Below are 12,500 nucleotides of genomic sequence, written 5' to 3' on the forward strand. Positions count from 1 at the left end.
AAGCGTGAGTTTAAAAGTCTGAAAGCCCAAAACCCCCGTGCTGCATATGAATTCTGCGGCGTACACACGTATTGCATTCTTAAACTAGTGAGCTTTTGACGTCATTTTCTCCTCGATCCAGCTCTCTCAAGAAAATAATGTTAGTAATGGCGGACCATTAAATAGGAAAATTACAGTTAAAATAAAGAGGTGTCTTTTTGAAATCAAGGCTTAAAACGTGGGTCACTTAGTGTTTTGTTAACATAGTTTTGAAATCCAAAGAAAAATATGAATTGATTTTTTGGTCACAGGGGCACTTTAACAAGCTCGATTATTCCCGGCATTAATAATGATACTAGAAACATTCTCACTACCTACCAGAAGGCTACAACGAACTCTTAAGTTGAATTCCAAGACCTAAATATGCTTTTCCTCATAAAACCATGAGAGTTTCCTTTTTCCAACTTGTCTCGTTTCTTTAGGAAGTGGATCGATGGCTGGAGCTTCCATGCAAGAAACAAGAAATGAAACAACATCAATTATTAAATTCTCAACCTCGGATAATGCATTTCGCGTGCTCTAATTGGTTCACTCAATCTCGGTTATCAGCTCATATACATTGGTTTGACCTTATATGGTAAATGATTGCGTTAAGCGTTGCTAAACTAAAAATGTTTTCGTCCGAATGCCAAATTTCTCTTTGAATAAAGCCAAAAAGGAGAAAAAAAACTTTTTTTGTGGAACGTTTGGATCAATTCCGGCGTTTAGAAGTACGCGAAAAGGCAAGAAATGTTTTTGTGATGAGCCTGCGTCTGTCTGACAACAAGGTATTGCACAACATCGCATCAGTCCTCATCAAGTTTTTTTCGATTTCGCTCGGATTTGCTCGCTTTTTCCGCTCGTATTTCGTACTTCCAAATTTTTGGAGTTGAAGGAGTTTAATAAATTAATAATTATTCCATTCGCGCTTGTTGAATATGAGACTGGTTATAGCCAACTCGGCGCTACGCGCCTCGTTGGCTATTTACCATCTCATATCCAACGCGCGCTTATGGAATAATTGTTAAATAACTTTCATCCACTGTTGGCAAAACGCAAATTTCAGTCCGACGTCTTCCAGTTCACGTAAAAGCGCGAAGATGAGTCTCTTTTCTGCCAAATATCATTCTCTAAAGTGTATTTTGTTTCCGCTGGGGTGCAAAATGCAGTTGTTTTTTTTTGCAATATAAAAATGTTTAATTAGTTGAGTTGTTATAGATAACTATTTTGTTGTCGATAACAAACGAGAGGCTACAGGTAGACTACACTTTGTTTGAAGGATTCTTGGCCGACGTCCTTTAATTTCACAGTATTTTAGTGGGTTATTTTTATGTTACAATATCTTGGTAAATATCCAGTTTAAATAGACCATATTCGTATTTTCGGTATTGGACTGGAGCTAGCTAGCAATGGAGGCTAATGCGGGGGAGTATTTTCAAATGCAAACACTTTTTAATATATTCCCCCGCATTAGCCTCCATTGCAAGCTAGTTCCAGTCCAATACTGAGAATACGAATATGGTCTATTCCGTAGTGCGAAGTCCACAGTCCATATTCTGTGACCCAATGGTAGGGTTAAGTGCGATCGTGGATATTTGTTTACATTTAAAACTGTTGTTAACGCCATTGATTCCAATCAAAACCAGAAAACAGACGCTTTGTTAGTCTCTACGATGATATTTAAAAATATTAAATAATTTTTCTTTAAAATACTGGGAGAATTATTAAATTACAATATCTCTTACAGAGGCATACGATAACTGGATATTGCATTGTGGGCAACGAAAACACAAAAACTCGTTTCCGGTTACACACACAATTTCTTAATACATATTTCGACGTCAATCTGTCAAGTAGTCTTCCGTGGTTCAGTGATCACCGCGATTGCGCCTGAAGGAAGATATACCAAGATCGAATCCCACTAGAACTGCTTTCGACGAGAGAGAGAAATCTGACGCATGCGCATCCAGAGCGCGACCCGAATAAATAAATAAATAAATAAATAAATAAATAAATAAATAAAAATCCAAGGTCCAAAAACGTAGCCGAAAAATATACTTTGTTCTTCGAAAAATATCGATGACAAAACATTGCGTGGGTGAATGAAGTTATCTCGAAAAATCAAGAGACTGTGAGAAAACTTCTATTTCGCAGCGACGCAAACGTTTTTTTTTAAAGTCAGTGGTTCTTCTTGTCGCTGTTTTCCCGGGCTCCCTCTGATTAATAATTTTGTCTCTCTTGGGAGAAATCTGTGCTTTTTGACTGGTTAATTTGATTTTGATGACGGTTATCAAATTCCAATGATGCATGAGGGGTGTCCGCACCATCTGGCAATGGCAATAACAAAAACCTGAGCGAAGCTTGAAAATCGAGCAGGATTTTGAGGTTGCAGAGCCGTGTAAATGCGATTATTTTTGGCAGGATGCTAGCAAAGTTATCGACTTTCTACGTGCCCAAGGCTGGGAGGCGATCGACCTTTAGAGGTGGGAGAAATTCGGCTAAATTCTGCAGGCACTCGGCCGTGAGCTGTGTTGGAAGTTGCACGCCTTGTCTCTTTATATTATGTGGCGACGAGTGAGATATGAAGAGGAAATCGAAGCGTCCCAAAAATCCATCAAATCACGCAGGACAATGCAGAAAATAGTAGGTGGGTGAACTTTATTAATCTGGCTGTCCATAAAATGAATTTTCGAAAAGAAAGATCTCGACTTGAAGTTTTTATGGAACATTTTCCTCGATCAGTTGAATCGGCCGTTACAACTGTCTCAAAATAACGTGACGTCACGCGCTCTCGCATCCTTCGGGTTGTTGTCCGTTGTCTGACATTTGCAGACTGCAGACTAACCCTAAATCACAATTATTGAAAGTTGACTATTTTAAAACGGGTTCTTAGACTTAAATATTGTTTATCAGCGCTATTTGAAATGAAATACTGGTTATCAGTGCTATTTGTAGGCAGTCTGCAGTGCAGTCTGCAAATGTCAGACACCGAGGGTCGTCTGCCTGTGGCAATATCCCTGATTGACAGTTTCATTAAAGCTGTCGACTGTAAACAGCCGTCGATAATATGAACTTCCTCGTCTGAGGAGGTCCTAATGTTGACCTATCACTTTCTTCAGGTAACTGGGACACTCAACCACTCGCTGTTGACCACTGTTGCCCATTTCAGAATCTCACCATACGTTACTTTCGCCTTTGTTTCAACGATTTAGAGCACAAGACAGACTGCTCGAAGTATGATAATATCCCCAGTTTGGGTGATTATTTACTCATTCCACATTCTACCTATATCCTACAAAGCAGTCCAAGTCCGCCGTCTAAAGCCTCCACGGTTTTTTGCATTTTATGCTATGATATATACAACGCACTTTGGCGAAACATTATAAGGGCTATGACGACGCTTTCACGATCATAAACGATAAAACCGAAAATGACAGGAGAAAATCAACCGTAGAGGAAACTGAAGAACCAAAACAGTTTCAGCGCTATGTAATGTGAGCGCGAGCGTGACCGAAATTTTATTTATTCAAATTCAGCCTAGTTCAAAAACATGTTTTATTACCTCGCGTGGAACGTTGAAGAACAAATAAAACTCGAGTTAGGGTTAGACAATAAAGGTCGCTAAAGCCACTTTGTCATGTTTATTTCGCGAAAAACGATCGAAATGATCCTTCAGACGTTTAATATTTCCACGTTCTGTCGTTGAAAGCGCCAGCTTTTGGCATGGATAATTAACGTATCGAACAAAAGGGTGTGTTTACAAAGCCTAAGCAATTTATACACGCGTGTTTCATTTCTGCGAAGTACAGTCAAGATCGACTAAAAAGGAAATTTTCTATGTTAAATAAACCGATAACATGCAGAGAGAGGTGTTAGTTCTCGTAATTAATTGTGTCTGAGTGCTTTTGCTCGATTTTCACTTATGGAAAATTTCTACATTTCGATTCTGCTTATGAGAGGCTTAAAAAATCGACACTGAATCATTATGAAATATCCCTACCTTTTGTATTTGGTATACTGAGTGCTTGTCTTGGATTATTCAGAGGATCTCTCGACAGATTCGCCAGTCCGACAGTTTGAATTCAGAAATCACTCAATTAAGGAGGCTGTCCAACATATGTCCCTTCTTGGTTTTCAAGTGATGTCAGAAAGAACTAAATTAACATTCTGAGTTTTTTTTTTTTACCTGCTGCTTTATCTGCTGGCCTGTTTTCCGCTGGGTAGCATATGTTTTGTTCTGAAAATAGAGCACTTTGAATTTCAATTTTTTACGATGCGTGACATGGACATGTCACGATTAGGCTCGATTTCCGCCGCTCACCCACCCCGAGAAGAGACGGCTGGACACGTGAGCGATTGAGCGATAGATTGTGTCTATGACGTAATTCAAAATATATAAATTTAGCCAAGCCTTAAAAGGCGGAGCTTCCTGGTTAATTATTCTTACTGCCTGTAGGGTTTGTGAAAATAAAAGGTTTCGAATTGTCCGCGTTTTGATGTTTCCGGTTGCGGCTTTAATAATTAAATCATTTTCTTTGCTTTCTTCTGTAGAATAATTCATTGCCTATTAGGCAATAAAGTAGTAAATTCCACGGTAAAGTTTACACTAAAAACTGATATCGCATGAATCACGAAGCGATGAGTGAGACATCGGTTTTTCCAGTGAAATTTACTTTGCATTTCACCAGTTTGGCAATATTTTTTCCTTGAACCGCATGAGTTTTAAAGAAAACAACCACACCCTCAGCGAGCGATTGGAAAAGGAAAAAAAAAGCCATAAGAATAGGAATCACGCTAAAATTAGAAGCCATAAAAACAAATGTCAAAGAAGAGTTGTACTGATGTACTTTATTCCACTTTATCTCTGAAAACAAGATCATTCACATTTTGATGTATCTCGTTGAAACACGCCAGGTTGACTTGTTACAAGAATTAGCTGAAGAATCGGCAAAATACGGCAATGCAACCAAGAAAGGACGAACTTCAAACACGATCTCCTCCAATGCTTAATAACCTTTGGGTGCTTTAAACAAACACAAGCTAGTGAGATTTCTCTCTAACTTTACGACAACTCATTGCGAATACGTGTTTATAACAAAAGGGCAAAATTTTCTTGTCATTGACGAGGCACAACGAAAACCAGTTGGGCAAACGGATTAAAAAAGCACTTGCTCGCTCGCATTATAGAGCAAAACAAACGAATCGACTTTTTGTTTATGTCCAAAAGAGTACAGATAATTGTTATTTAATTCCAGTTGACAATAAAAAATTCGATTTTCATTCCTGAACAAAGGAAGAACCGATTAAACCACCTTTTAAAAATACGCATCTACTTTAAATAACGCATCCGTAATAATAACAAACGGTTTAGTGCCCAAGGAAAGAATTACTGGTATTCTGTTTTGCCGTTGTCGTTCTCTTTCGCTCTCCTTTCGTTTCTGTTCTAGACATAGGTCCTCCAGGCATCATGCAACCTTATCAGAGCTTCTAAAGATGTGCCAAAAATTGCAATACAGAGAAAAAAGCAGCTCTAAGCAAATTAAAAACACTCAGCTTTAAGTTTACATCCCGCCGATGCTTGACTTGAATAACTACGTAGCCACCATTGTGGACCACAGATACCATGATATGTCAAACTGGATTGAAACCAGCGAAAAACGTAGAAAGAAAACATCTTCCAAACCGTTTTCCACCTGAACACGAAAAGCGTTGACTGTGTAAGAACTTTCGTTGATGTAGGATCGCCGTGTAGCCGCGTCGAGCCACAGAAAGCGCGCGAAAAATGAAGCCTCGCTTATGTTCAGGTGAGTTAACCTGGGTTGAGCCTACAATCCAATCGAAAACCAGTACCTGGTCAGCGGTCAACTTCAAGAAAACAGCTGACCTCAGTGAGCTCGAAGCTTGAGCCCGCGATATGGTCACGTGATACTGGTCAGCGGATACCTTGTTTTGACAGGTGTCAATTGATCAAAAGCTGTAAACTAGCATGATACTGGACACATTGGCATACATGGAGTGGTGGACGTACGGACGGACGGTTGATGACGACCAAGATTTCTCGCATGGATGGGTTACCATATTTTCTTAACAATGGTGCTCCGCGCGCGCGCGCCTTCGGTGCGCGCGGAGCTCCACTATAATTTATGCGAAGTTAATAGTTGAGGGCAAACGGCATTAGACAATTATAACAAAACAGTAATTCCATAACAGTGCTTAAACGTCTGTGCCAAGTGTCCAGATGATGCGAGCTTGAGAATGATCAATGCGAGTTTGAATTCAACCCGGGCGAATAATACGTTCAGCTCACACAGTGATAATCTCATTTGTGTTCTTTTCTGGTCAGATATTGCAGGTAGGAAATCACATGTATTTTTAGGTATTGCTAATGCTGTGTTAATGGTTGTACTATCAAAGATTATTGCTGCTACTCCAGTAGATGCTTCTAGTGAGAGTGTTGGTTTCTCAGGATTCATTAGAGCATGTCTATAGGTTTTTTAAGTGTGGTAGATTGTTTCAATCAAATGACTTTTCCCAGCACCACCACCTCCAGTTATAAACAAAGAAACTGGTTCAACATTTTGTGCCTTCAGACTGTTGAGGTTTTTCATTTTATTTCTAATCCATGAAAGTACCCTGTTGAAAGCTTTGCGTTGCATTTTATTTAGTGATCTAACTGATTGACGTAATTGATCATCAGATATTTCTGTTGGCTGATTATACATTGTTATTGCTGATGGACTGTGATTTTCAGTAGTTTGGGGATTTGTAGCAAGCTCTGAGGGTACTTGTTCATTGAACACCTCATCTACTGATGACAAGGAAGGATTTAAGTTTTTTTGCAAACGTTGGCCGTGTAGCACTTATATTTGAACAGACTTAACTGATTAGAGTGTAATGTGAAGTGCTAAGTTTCTACCCCATATGAGCGTTAGCCCTACTGATATAAATGGGCCCACACAAGGACAGAGAAAAACTGTGACCCCTCTTGTAGCTACAACTGAATTACAAGGGTACCAGCAACTATATTATTGATATTTACAAATACAAAAACTGTTCATTCGTTCAGTCTTAGCAACTACTTTAACACCACTATTAACAACAGAGCCAGAGCGAAGAGAATACCCACGGTGGGTTTCGGGGGGAACTGGTATTATGTTTGAAAGAAAACACAAAGTACAAAATTAATCCTCATTATTACTGCATACAGTTTACAGTGATCAAACAGATCAAACACCTCTGAGCCGACAGCAGTAAACAAACAAGCCTTGCAAACAATAACCAACAATTTTAATCAACAACTAAAACTGAAATTACATGCACAGTAATCTCTTTCAAAACACTTTCAGTTTCAATGTCAATCTTTACTCCCTCTCTCTTCAGTTTAGAACAACAGCAAAATCTCAATGATTCAAAAGTCAACCTAAGGCGTAGTAAATTCGCTTACTCGACGGCAATTTCACAGTCAAACAAAGCAGCTCACGACTGGACATCCATTTGACACAAAAAGCCTATAAATGTGGTGGTTGAAATATGTCAGAATTTCTGTCAATACGGAATTGCAAACGTTTTTAGGCCTTTTTCGTTTTTTAGTGAGTTTTCATAAATATGTGAGGCAGCAAGGAACATCCCATTACCTGAAAGCTAGCCGTTATAAGTGTTGTCTCTCGCTCTATTTCTCTCAGCTTTAAGGTGCTTTTCATTGAGATTTTCTCTTCATCTCCCTCATCGGCTTCTCTCGAGGTTTTCTTCACTTAAATGTCTCAAATTTTGTCGCCTCTTGTCTCATGCTCTTTTGTTTTATTTTCTTCCACTTTCCTACTCTTTATCCGGTTGCTCGTCACCAATGTGATTTCCCGCCAGAAAAACGCGGGTTGCCAAATGCAACGCCGCCACGCGATTTCCCTCTAAGGAAAATTGCCCGAACACTTCCATCCCCAGAGGCTCTCCTGCCTCCCCACCCCCACTCCGACAGTCTGTACGGGCGGACGGCGGACGAACGTACGTGACGTCATAACCAAGATTTCTAGCATGGGTAGATTTCCTAAAAATATCGTACCCATGGTGCTCCGCGGGCCTGAGCTCCGCTATAAATTTTTCTTTGCGTGATACTTGAATGAGTGAAAACTAAGAATAGAATAGACCTGGAATAGACTGGTGACGCCTTGTAATCAGTGTGTGTAATAGACTGGTGACACCGTGGAATAGACTGGTGGTGCGTTCTCAACCACAAGAGATGACAGCTGGAAATACGGTGCAATCAGTGTGCTGCGCTAATCCCCACATGCTGTTCCTGTGTTTGATTTCTGTCTGTATGTTCTGATGATTTCGGAGTAGGCGGTTTTTATGTTAAGACCGTGTGATGCCAACTGTTGAAATATTTCCTAATTTTTTGACGTAGTGCTACCCGAAAGCCATTAATTTCATGCCCGGTAATTGATGACTGTCACACTTTCTTCGGAGTTGAAAAGATGTTAGAGATTCCCCATTTTAGTAAATCCCCTTTTTAGATATTCCTCTTTTTAATAATTCCCCGTTTTAGAGATTCCTCCCTCCAGTAATTCGCTCTTTTAGAGATTCCCCCTTTTAGTAATTGCCCCTTTTAGAGATTCCCTATTTAAGTAAATCCCCCCTTTTAGAGATGCCCCCTCTCAATAACTCGCCTCGAGAGAAGCCTAGAAAGGAGAAGAAGAGAAATTTTCAATGGAGGACACCGTAGAGCTGAGAGAAATAGAGCTAAAGACAAAACAATTATTTACAACGGTTAGCTTTCAGGTAACGTTTTCCTTCTTCAATGCGTGCCTTAAAACTCGCTAAAAAAACGAAGAAGGCCTAAAAACGTGCACTATGCCGTGTAGACAGAGATTATGGTATATTTCAACAATCACACACCAACGTTGCCATTCAAGCTTACAGTGAGCAATTTTCTTCTCATCACCGTCTATCTCGCCAGACAGTAGGGAATTTAAGATCTACGACGGCGACGGTCGACGAAAACGTCACCTCAAAATATAACTTGGCTCTATCGTAAGTCTTTCGCGATTATTCAGTCTAGTTCGCGTCGTAAAATGTGGGCAAAGTATCCTAAAAATAGATCGGTACGAGCGGTTTCAAATTTAAAATAGGGAATGAAGGATTCTCTGTTGCATGCTTACGTTGTCGTCAAAACTTCAAATTTGGTGATTTCACGTCGTCGTTATGCAGAGGACCGCAAACATAGTTGCTAAAATCCGTGCTGCACGTGCAGCACGATTTTTTATGCTCTTTTAACCAATGATATTATTGCTTTGTGGCGTTTTCGTAGTCTTAGCCGTCGTCGTTTCTTAAATTCCCTAGTATAACCAGACTCTCAACGCCGTATAAATGTATGTAAGCAATAGAGGACTTTTTTGGTGTGTACATAGCCTCAACTGAACACTAGGGAGACTTATGAGAATTCGAGACAGGTACGCAAACCCGAGACGCAGTCGAGGGTTTGTATAACTGGGAGCTTCGCTTTTAGGCTTGGCTAAATCTATTTATTAAAAACTGAACTATGGATATGAGATTTCCAACATTTTCATTGGCTCGCCGGACACAGGCTATCAGTTCATATATCTGCTGTACCTAATATGGTCAAGGAACGTGTCAGCAATAAAGCGAGCTGAAAACATTTTTGCAGCTCCCAGGGAGAAATCAATGCTTTAGTCCACAATACTACCTCCGGAACACCAAAGAAGGGTCCTGGATCCTGAAGTTTCTAATAAAACAATTATTCTACTCGGACTTGCTGGATATAAGATGATTACAACCAGCTTTGTGCTACGCGCTTCGTTGGTTATGTATCACTTCAGCGGTCATGTTTTCTCATGCTCCTATAATTTTAGCCTTTCTTTGCCTTGTTCTGCTCTCTATTTATACTGGAAGTGGCTATGGAACAAGATATCGATATAACAATGCAAAAACATCGACTTCTGCTGAAATACGTGATGCTCTGGATAGATTTGCGGCCAGAAACACTGCTCTTCAACCGATCGTTCTCGCTTCAACATGGCGGCGTACTTTGCTCCGACTCGAGGTCAGGGTAAAAAGAGCTAGTGCCTCGATACTTCGGTATTGTAATTCGACCTGCACATTTTATTCTGTTCTTCTGCTAATCCACGATGTAGAGTTGAACCCTGGGCCTCCCATGCAGTTCTTTATGGAATAAACCAAAGAACAGAAAAGTCAACATTACTATCGCTCATCTAAATGTCCGCTCCATGGCTTCGCGTGAAAAGTTCTACCTGGTCAAGCAAACAATTATTCACGATAAGTACGATATATTCGTCATCTTTGGATCCTGGCGCGACCCTTCTACGACTAATAACGATATTCACATACCAGGCTATGTTATTTTCAGGCAGGATAGAGGCCCGCATATATCTTGAGGCAGGATTGTTGTGTACATTAAAAATTGTCTTAAAGCATCGATCATTGATAATTTGTCTACAACTACGGACACTAACTCACAACAACTCTGGCTCAAAGTCCAGTATAGAAAAACGAAACCTTTTGTACTGTGCGCTGCTTACAGACCAGATTCTGTGTCTATGTCTAGATTCCTGGACGATTTGTCCGCCCCTTTTATGGATTGGCTTCTTCTAGGAATGGAAGTTTTAATAACTGGCGACCTAAATGCTGACGTTTTGCCGGGCTCTTCCTGTCCTGAAGGCCGAGCACTGATGGATCTATGTAATTCATTTAATCTCTCGCAGCTTGTTACTAAACCTACAAGGACCACCGATACATCTAAGACCCTAATCGATGTAGCGCTTACAACAAACGAGAGTTTTATCGCCAGCTGCCATGTAAATATCTCGGCTGTTGCCGATCATTGTTTTGTGGCGGTCACACGGTTGAAAGTTAAAAGCCTCGAAGCCTCGACCCTCTTATGTTTTCACCAGAAGCTACAAAACCATGGCCGTAGCCAGTATGAGGCAAACCGAGGCACTTGCCTCAGTCATTTTTTGGTGATTTTTTTTAATAAAGCGTGATTCCAGTGTTGCCTTCAAAATGTACTCATCATAAACACCTAAATACCTACGAAGGGAATTTAACCATCGGCATTGCCTCAGTCATAACTTTTATCTGGCTACGGCCCTGAAAACCTACAATCCTGAGTCATTTCTGAACGATTTGGAGAATTTTCCTTTCCACATCGCAAATATTTTCAACGATTTTAATGATCAAGTTGATGTATTTAATAAGTTATTCGTTGGCACGTTGACAGAGTCAGTTGAGCGAGTGGAGCCAATCACTGATGATCTCCAAAATGTGAATAAATTCAAGTTTCATGCTGTGACGGAACAAGACATTCAAAAGATTGTCAAGCATATACCATCAAACAAAGCGCCCGGGCATGATAAAGTATTTGCTAGAGTGCTTAAGGACAGTCTACCGGCTACTCTGCCTGTCATTACTAATCTCATTAATACTTCGTTTGCATCAAATTGCTTTGCGCAGGCGTGGAAGTCAGCAGAGGTCATCCCAAACCGTAAGTCTGGCGATCCCGACAAGCCCGAAAACACCCGCCCCATATCTCTCTTACCTATAATGTCAAAGGTATGTGAAAGGGCTGCTCATTCACAGTTGATGGACTTTTTGGAAAGAAATGGCAAGATATCTGGCTTACAGAGCAGATATAGACAGTTACATTCCACAGAAACCGCCTTAGTGCATTACACTGATCGACTCCTCAAGAATATGGATGAAAAAGGTATATCGTTTGTTGTGCTGCTCGACATGTCCAAAGCTTTCGACAACAAACGAGGGTTTTATCGCCAGCTGCCATGTAAATATCTCGGCTGTTGCCGATCATTGTTTTGTGGCGGTCACACGGTTGAAAGTTAAAAGCCTCGAAGCCTCGACCCTCTTATGTTTTCACCAGAAGCTACAAAACCATGGCCGTAGCCAGTATGAGGCAAACCGAGGCACTTGCCTCAGTCATTTTTTGGTGATTTTTTTTTAATAAAGCGTGATTCCAGTGTTGCCTTCAAAATGTACTCATCATAAACACCTAAATACCTACGAAGGGAATTTAACCATCGGCATTGCCTCAGTCATAACTTTTATCTGGCTACGGCCCTGAAAACCTACAATCCTGAGTCATTTCTGAACGATTTGGAGAATTTTCCTTTCCACATCGCAAATATTTTCAACGATTTTAATGATCAAGTTGATGTATTTAATAAGTTATTCGTTGGCACGTTGACAGAGTCAGTTGAGCGAGTGGAGCCAATCACTGATGATCTCCAAAATGTGAATAAATTCAAGTTTCATGCTGTGACGGAACAAGACATTCAAAAGATTGTCAAGCATATACCATCAAACAAAGCGCCCGGGCATGATAAAGTATTTGCTAGAGTGCTTAAGGACAGTCTACCGGCTACTCTGCCTGTCATTACTAATCTCATTAATACTTCGTTTGCATCAAATTGCTTTGCGCAGGCGTGGAAGTCAGCAGA

At 40.4% G+C, this 12,500-nt stretch overlaps 1 protein-coding gene across 4 annotated transcripts in view; it reads right to left on the reverse strand.

Moving 5' to 3' along the window:
• Nucleotides 1-12,500, reverse strand: part of LOC137990082 (beta-1,3-galactosyl-O-glycosyl-glycoprotein beta-1,6-N-acetylglucosaminyltransferase 3-like) — a 34,979-nt gene that overhangs the window by 18,106 nt on the left and 4,373 nt on the right. For 2 of the 4 annotated variants that reach the window (XM_068835630.1, XM_068835629.1), the window contains exon 2: nt 358-482. The gene's annotated coding sequence lies outside the window, so the exon portion shown is untranslated. Of the gene's footprint in view, nt 1-357; nt 483-4,018; nt 4,319-12,500 lie in introns of those variants that run through there. The other 2 variants (XM_068835632.1, XM_068835628.1) reach the window with 2 other exon arrangements.

This window comes from Montipora foliosa, chromosome 2 (assembly GCF_036669935.1).
Source record: "Montipora foliosa isolate CH-2021 chromosome 2, ASM3666993v2, whole genome shotgun sequence".
Classification (NCBI taxonomy): domain Eukaryota; kingdom Metazoa; phylum Cnidaria; class Anthozoa; order Scleractinia; family Acroporidae; genus Montipora; species Montipora foliosa.